The sequence below is a fragment of the Bombus vosnesenskii genome, unplaced genomic scaffold, assembly GCF_011952255.1.
Source record: "Bombus vosnesenskii isolate JDL3184/JDL3185 unplaced genomic scaffold, Bvos_JDL3184-5_v1.1 scf7180000013264, whole genome shotgun sequence".
Lineage (NCBI taxonomy): Eukaryota > Metazoa > Arthropoda > Insecta > Hymenoptera > Apidae > Bombus > Bombus vosnesenskii.
The window spans coordinates 3,111,430-3,120,158 of record NW_022882924.1 but is presented as its reverse complement, the minus strand read 5'-3'; the positions used below and the strand labels follow the sequence as shown (position 1 = coordinate 3,120,158).

At 42.9% G+C, this 8,729-nt stretch overlaps 1 protein-coding gene across 1 annotated transcript in view; it reads left to right on the top strand.

The window, feature by feature from the left end:
• The first annotated feature begins 227 nt into the window (after nucleotides 1-227).
• LOC117241320 (latrophilin Cirl-like) overlaps nucleotides 228-8,729 on the top strand; it is a 358,814-nt gene continuing 350,312 nt past the window's right edge. Inside the window, exon 1 of the mRNA XM_033507271.1 lies at nucleotides 228-1,401. The gene's annotated coding sequence lies outside the window, so the exon portion shown is untranslated. The remainder of the gene's footprint in view (nucleotides 1,402-8,729) is intronic.

The window sequence follows — 8,729 nt, the reverse complement described above, 5'->3', positions numbered from 1 at the left end:
TTTGATTACAGCCTCGAAAGATTACAGTCTTGATTGGAATTTGCTTGATGCATAGAGGATAATGACAATCGATGGAAAGATAACCGAAGGGCACACGCGTAAACGACAAAATCAAAATCACCGACAAGTTAATCGCGTGAGAACGATTAACCATTAAACAGAGAAAAAAAAATATATATAGAGAGAGAGAGGGAGAGGGAGAGAGAGAAAGAGAGAAAGAGAGTGATATTCAAGAACAATGTTCCAATTCCTTCGCGCATAGCTGATCAGATTCGATCTACTGTTTATGCAGCTGTAAAACGTCTACTATATTACCGGATCAGCAGACAACTTCACTCTACGTCGCATTTCGAACGAGGAGATTAATTAAAATAGAAAAACACAAGTTTCTGTATTGACAAACTCGTCGATATTGACACGGTACTGTTACACAGAATTGATGCTTCGTGTTGATAAACATTGTCTGTTACTACCACGCGCACCGGTGTTTATGTCTTTTTCAGTAAGTAACCGACTGATCATCGACCGCGTGCCTATCGCACCATCCGACGTCAGTCGCTTATCGCAATCGAAACAATGTATCGTATCGAAGATTGAAGCCAGTACGTTGTGCGCATCGTTTAAGCGACAAGTTCGAAATAAGTGCACGATGCAGAAATAATTCGATCGATTTACGAAAATATTTCCGACAATATTATATCTGGCGAAGTCGTGCAGTGTTTTTATCTTGACGTTCTGCGCATCACGTGGTTTCTCGCCAGGAAAAAAGGACATTCTTCTTGACTTTTCGTTAAGTTAATTAACCGGCGAGCAACGTTCATCGACGTCCATATTTGAAAGTTGCTGAACACGTATCTTGGCGGACAAAGTAAATGAACGACGCCGATTACCCGAATAGATAATTAATCAGGACCAAGCGAAAGGAGGCATTCGTTCTGCACGACCAATCATCGGCCCGATGTCCTGATCACCTTACAGTGTATACATCATTCAGCTCGATTGGAATGGAACGTCTTAATTAATAATCACGCGAACCTATTGAAATTCGTGTGCCGTTTCGCATATTAAGAGGGGTAATTAAAGAAAAAAGGAGTAATTAAAGAAGCAAGGCGAACGAAGAAAGGGCCAGAAACGGAGCGTGGAATCTGCAAGTGGACTTGGCCGACTTCATCGTCTACTTTTTACCTCGTTTCGCGAACACCGAAAAAGAGTTCTCACACCGCACGCGAGAGGGACCTTAGACACGCACGCACGCATTCACGCACCCCTTTCGAGGGAAGAACTCGAGGAGCAGAGAAACCCCGTGCCCTCGGTCATCTCGATTTTTTCGTGGTTTTTTCAATCCTGCCCAGTGGCCAGTTTTGCTGTTCGTATCGTGGAATTGCTGCACGCCGACCGAAGGTGAGTCAAACTCGAACCAATCTATACTTTTACTTTTTTTTCTTCTCCATTGCATATTGCACGTTGCTGTAAATTGAACAATTACATTGCGGATCAATATTTACAGCATAACAACGATGATATTCGATTCGCGTATTTATTTTATACTTTCGCATAATATAAGCAGCATTATTGCATGAGAGCGTCGTTTCTCGAAACTCGACCACCGCGTACCATACTTGACCTTGTTCACGAATTACAATCATTTCTCTGTTCCGGTAATTCTTTTGACAAATTGGGTTGGCGTAACTAATTTCTGTAGCTGTCAGCCGGCCTGGTATATTAAACCAAGGGAGTATTGTTTCGATTGGCAGTGGAATCCCCATGCGACCCAAACATGTGCAGCATGAAAATAATCGTAGCTCAAAATTGAGGTCGCATAGTACATATTTTTGCATGTCCTCGAGCAATATCGCAGTACTGCAACGCCAATTGTGTAAATTCGCGATGGTTATATGTATTGCTGTTTTTTATTTCCATAGTTATCGTAAACGGAAAATATTATTAAATAATACTTCCCAAATGATACTTGCAAATAATTCGCGTTCTAAATAACTCTCGAATCGTATCGGTAAAAAGAATGGAAATAAACTTTGTTTTAATATCGATGCATAAAAGTAATGGAGTACGCATACGTGTCTAGACGACGAAATGCTCGAGTTTTCGGATATGTATTACGTATAGTCGTATCGTCATTGACGAAGAGCAGCAATAGCTTTTGTACCTGTAGAAGAGCTTCGTCTCTCCGCTCATGCTGCACTATGCCGCGAAAGTCGTGTGTTCGTGTCTGTCGCTAGCAAATCCTTGAAATCGAATTTTCCGAGACGAGGGTCCTCTTGGGAATGGAAAAGGAGGGAGAAAGAGTGCCGGACTGGCGAGTGGGAGAAAATTCGTACGTCAGTATGGCCGGAACGAAGAAGAAAGTACTTGTGTCGAGCGAACGTGCCGATTTTGCGTGTCGGCGTTTCCGTGCAATTTAGTCGCATACGATTTATAAAATTGTGAGTGTAGCCACCGCGGGGTTATTGTAGCTATAAAAGAGCACAAGCTTTATTGGTCAAATTTCTTCGCGTTCGAGAATGCAGAAAGGCTACATCGATGGTCTACTAGTCGAATCGCGCTTAAACGGTAGAACAAAACGACTTATACATTTGCGCGTAAATTTAGAGAAAATTAGTATCGTTGATCTTTGTACTACACAGATTGTCGAAAAATTGGTACTCTTTTATGCGGATTATATTTAACATTTGACGAGAGTTCTTGAAATTATATTTGCACGATATCATTACACGATGTTCGGGAAACGTGCAATCTTCAGGTAAAGTGGAATAATGGAAGTATTTCGCGTTTAATTCATACAATCACGTATTCGAAGCATCGAAGGTTGGTACAGGAGTGGAAAATTCTGATCGTACGAGAATGTATCGACTATTGTCGGTTAAATCGAGCATTGTCTCTGGCCGAAGCTGCAAAATATAATACATTTCTACAAAGCCGCACGCGAGTCGACACGTCCATTAGAGGCGAGGACGTTTAACAGAAATTGTGTGACGTTTCGCATGGGCATTGTATACGGCGGACAAGCGTAGGTATGCCCAAATAAATAGACCGTGTTACATAAAGAGCCCTTGTTTAAATTATATCCACGAAGGTATTGCGCTTGTTCTCCCGCGCGGGGGAGACAAAATTGCGCCATTTTCCGGAACAAATGGTTCCTACGTCCGGAAGCAATACGCCAACTGTACGAAATTATAACGGATATATCACAACTTTCACCCGCGCTAGAACGCATACATGTAATGTGTGCATGTACATCTTGGTCTTTCGGCGTGAACACATGATTCATGGTTACGGCACGAACGTAGGAAGAAAATTATCAAACAGCAAGAGGGATCGTTTCCAACTCGGAAAATAGCGTGCATGTCAATTACCGATCTGAGTCGGTTAATCATGCTACTACAAATCGGCTTTATGATATTCAGAAGTGGACTTGTCTGGCTACAATTTTAATCTAGATCTATCTCACGCGATGAATCCGTTTATTCTCGATATAAACGAAGCTATTGTTTGAAAGTATTGCCTTCTGAATAAAAATTTGAATATAGATAGGAAATATCGCGAGATCTTAGATCGATCGAGAACGTCGAACAACAAGTACATTATACTCAACCTGCTTCGTTTTTTATTCCACTGGACGGATCATCGTTTAACGAACCTCCGTGCGGAACGAAACGAGGCTGATGGAAAAATTTGCGGATAGATTCGACGCGTAAGCGATCGCTGGAACTAATAACCAGTTATAGCTAATAACACTCGTGAAAAAAGAGAGGCATCAATTAAGTACATAACAAACGCGATACACCGTTCCTAAAAGTCAAGCGAGGCAACAATGCAACACTATGCCTCCTGGTGTTAAACGTGGATCCACAAGCGCCCCAAGTGGCCGTACATTTAAGAACGATGCGTCTCTCCGAAACGTACAAACTGGTTTCGGGATACTCCTCCCTCGTGCTCGGCTTATTCTCTTTCTCGTACTCCATCTCCCTCGAAGGAGAGTCGATCAAGCTTCTCTCGAGTGCGTTTCGGGGCCTCTCGTCTTATTTCCGAGGTTCTATCTCGGCGAAAAATCTATGTCAACCGACATGTTGACACGTGTTTATACGTAGACCGGTCGTGTGAGCGCGAGCACACGGTAAAATCAGACACGTTAGAGTAGAAAGTGAGAGAGATGGAGTAGATGACAGAGTAGGAGGAAGAGTCGGAGGAACGGAAAAGATGGAGGCGGGAGGAAAGGTAGACGGACGTGGCGGAAGAAGAAAGAGAGGGTGGGCGCCGGGTTGGAAGTCGAGTTACTGGTATGCAGTGTCGGATTTCGCCTCGTCCGTCGGAAGAACGCGCTAGACGAAGAAGAGAACGGAACGTGGTGTACAGAGAGGAGTGGAAAAACACAACACTCAAGGTGTGCACGCACACACGCGTAGCACGCATGCTCAGGTTACACCCTTCTCATGAATCAAAACTATTTGAGACGGAGAAAGAGATATGGAACTACGCGCGAGAACGAGGCCAAAAGGGAGACAGGCTGACGTTAAAAGGGATAGGCAGAGAAAGGAAGAAGTACAGAAAGGGTAGACGAAGGAGACAAAGAAAGACGAACTAGGACATACGTGTTTGCTTACAATAAACGGGAGGTCATGCCGCGGTAGCTCTCTCGCGTTCCCTTGATCCCAGATATGAATTTAATTTTATTATGACGTGAACCGTCCGCCACTGCTGCTATCTTCGAATCGTTCTTATGCTCCCCGCAGAGGCGATCGTGTGCGAGTGAGACGACTTCCCTCCGCGGTTAGCTCAGAATGTTCTATTTCACTTTGGTGCTCGGTGACCTTTCGAAATACGGCAAAAGCGGATCGAGGGAAAAGGTGTAATTGAGATAGAGGCGATCGATCGATGCTGAAAATAATATAAATAGATAATAGGTTCTCTTACTCGATGCCATGCGAGCCGCGCAAGCCGTTTTGCGATTTTCAAGGGAGTATAATCAGAGATAGGACCAGGGATTATTGTTCTTCTCGATCAGGCGGGCATATTCTATGAAATCGACGAAACCGATCGTGATCGAGAATCGTGACAGATAGATATGCATGCCAAGGTTTTCTTAGAGAAACGAACGTTTCTAGTGGTAGAAACGAAAGGATGAGCAGAACTTGGCGGGAGTTTAGTTTCGCTTCTCCGATATGTCAAATAGATTCTCAAACGATTAAGAAGGTTTAAAGATTCTCCTTTGCCAATCTGAATCATTTTCTTCCGTTGACGTACAGTGAATATCGTTTCTCGAGACTAAACAGAAAATGTTTTCAACCTTCTCGCAAATACATATTGCTCGTATACATATATCTTGATGAGCTTATATATTAATATGTAGTACCGAGTAGGTGGTAATCGCATTGTGATTTAGAAATAATCTTCCACTTAGCCTTTCACTGGAATCGTTGATCGAACGATCGGTGACGCGGCGTGTATAATTTGCAAGTGAAACTCTCGCGTAGAATCGAAGGCGAACAAGTTGCATACAAATAACTCTCAATGGTAGCTTGCTATTATTATTTTAATTAAATCTCGCATTATGGTCTAGAAATAGGAAAGCAATTTTATTGCTTTCATGAACCTATTGCTTATCTACGCATCTTAACGTCCGTGAAGAGACTCGGAAAAAATCTGATAGTTGTATGGTTGCATTTTAATTGTTACTCTATCGCTACGCGATTGTTACTTATTATCGATTCGTTTCAGCGCGGTACGTACAGTTTGTTCCACGAATTTTATTACCGTAACGCCTGTAGGAAAGCGTATTACCGGAAAAGCTTAACCACGCGCGAGATCATTGAAACGGAGATCGTCTCGGTGCGTTTCTATTTAGAGGAACGTAGGGCCCGGTAACTAGATACTTCAGAAGTGCTCATTATAATAATTCCGCGAGTGTAACAGTCGCGCCTCGTGAACCGATATTAAAAAGGCATTGTCGTTGGGCGTATCGGTGAATCACTCTTACGGTTCCGTCGAACAATGCGACGTCGACATTATTAGCATTTTGCTCGATCTCAATGCAATTCAGCTGGATTCTATTGATCCGTGGAAAATACTTTCGCTCGACAACGTTGACCCCGCCGACGCCGCAATACCGATGTAATTAATTCTTTCTCAGGAATTTCATTGGGCTTCCCTCGCGACACGCTAAGAACCGCCGGCAGATTTTATACGCGGCCACTCGCCATTTTTTACTCATTAACGTAATGAAAACTGGCTGCTCCTTAACGCTGGGTGTCTAATTAAAGAATTCGAAAGCGTCTAATCGACGAATGACGCTCGTTGTCCGGAATGCGCATTTATACACGATCAATGTCTGTGCATCTATGTTATGAGCAAATGCATCCTTGGATCGTAATCTTCTTCTGCTAGCACGGTATCAAATAACGAAAAGGATCGAAGGCACATCGTATGTGTTCCGCGTGTATTCTTTTCGTTACGCAATATTCGAAGCTGGTAAGTTTAGCAACAAGAACGATCGGAAGAAACGGCGATGGGAAAAAAAAGTAAATGGGACGGCTGGCGAAAGGATTGAACGCGAACAAAAACCGAGTTATCCGATACTTTGAAATGCCAACGCATTATCGTAATGAAAACAGCAATGAAAATTGGATTAACGCCATGCTTTATTTCGTTACATGTTCTCCGGGCTGGGTGGCAAAAACGAGGTATTGGAAGATTCATCTTGCCATTAAAAACGATCGTAAACTTGCACGTTTCGGTAAAAAATGTACTCGTTAATGGCCTTGATGATTACGCGCTGTTCTTCCGATCCGTCAGTTAAAAAGTAGAAGGTATTTTACATTAACCAACGTCGTTGTTGGACGCCGCAAAAATGAACATTCCTAACGGGCTGATATGAAGCGTCTAGTAACAGTCGACTTTTTGTCGATAACCCGTGTACATTTAAAATTAATGGTCATGTGAAGAGTAAACAAAAGATAAAGTTTAAGTATAGAGAGAAAAGAAAGGATCGGCGAATATTCCGTTTGTAGCAGAGACAAATATTCGAAAGATGTTAGGCCGATAAAGGACGATAAAGTTGGTTCGTCCGTATAACGTGATCCAATTTTCTCAGCGATTCGATGATTCGCCGTGCGCCGTGATGGCGTAATTCGCTTCCACTTACGTCGGTGGATCAAAATTAACGTGGCCCTTGATCCTACCAAATTTCCATCCCTTTTCGCGTACCAAAAAGGTCCGTGGTTGAGTGCTATCTCTGAAAATCCATAGTGGTTGAGCCCTCGCGGAAGGTGAAATAGCGTGGAATTTGCATTACTAATGTGCAAACTACGTCAAACGAAATACACCAAAGTATTTTACGTTGTATGAATGAATGTGTAGCCTCGGCGTATATGCAGTTACGTAAGCGTGAATAAACAGTCGGAGAAGTATTGTGGCCCTGCGCACATACACGCGTGCATGATGATGTTCGAATAGACGCGGGGGCAATACACGCGGTAGGAAAATGCGATACGACCTGACCCGGGTATACCACGACCAATCATTCAATTAACCCCGTTGTATACGATCCTCTTGATGCGATTTTATTTAATAAAGCTAATGTCAAACGTTCGGTCTTATAATAGCAGACAGACGAACGCTTCTGCTTCTAGTTCATTAATAGTCGTACAAGCGCGTTCGAAGGTTCGATATAAATTCGTAGCAAGTAGCATGTTCTCTTTGACGCAATCAAATATATTAAAATGCTATACTGTTTACTATGGTCTAACGTTGAAATTTTCGATGAAAATACACGATCAACGCGAAGGAATAAAGAGCAATTGATCACTGCGACGGCGTTAAAAGAAAACTAAGATATGACCTGACTCGGAAAGAGATCGGAGTGAAACGTCTACTTAGAATCATTATAGGTTACGAGTTTCTTGGCCATGATTCGATTCACTTTGTCTTATTCAGCGGGTTGATGAATACGCGCGAACGAAATGAACACAAGTCGATCGTTGTACGTGTAGCTGCGGCATGCTAGGGAACGTTCGTTATAGGCGTTTTCAATGACTACATGCAGCGTCAGTATTAGTTCCGTTTAATTAGGTAGGACGGGTAGGAACGGGGATTGGATCCGTGTAAAGCGTAATCCAAGAGAGATCCCGATTGACCAACTCCGCTGGACCAGAGGCAGCAGCACCGGAGCGGCGGATACTCTGGCCATGCTACGAGTTCCTGTTCTCGTGATAATAGAATCTGCACGTTCCATCGTGCCTCGCGAATATTGGCGACCTAGCTGGAAAGAAACGTCGGCTTTGTTTTCGGTTGCGTGTTTAATTAAACACGCATGGCAAATTTCATGTTATCGGGTAAACATTGTTGAAGAACAATGAAAGAAATTCCGTTCCAGGCGAACGGTCCTGAATTTTGCAAAATGAGCCAGATAAGAGTAGAAGCTCGGAAAGAAATACTTTATGCGTACGACGAAATTCCATGCTCAGGAATCAGTAATTATACTATCGAGATTACTTGTTTTATGCGCACTCGGTTAATTATTTAATTTAGCGGCTCGCGTTGCTGGCATAAAAGCGAATGTACGAGTGTGGTGATTGACTTTACTCGCAATAAATAAGTAATAATTTTGCCACGCGAACAAGCAACCGGGTTATTTTCTGTCACGCAGGCGCTCATTCGCGACAAACAAGAAGCTAAGACGTAAAAATATTTTCCTCGTGAAACAAATTTTCCTAAAG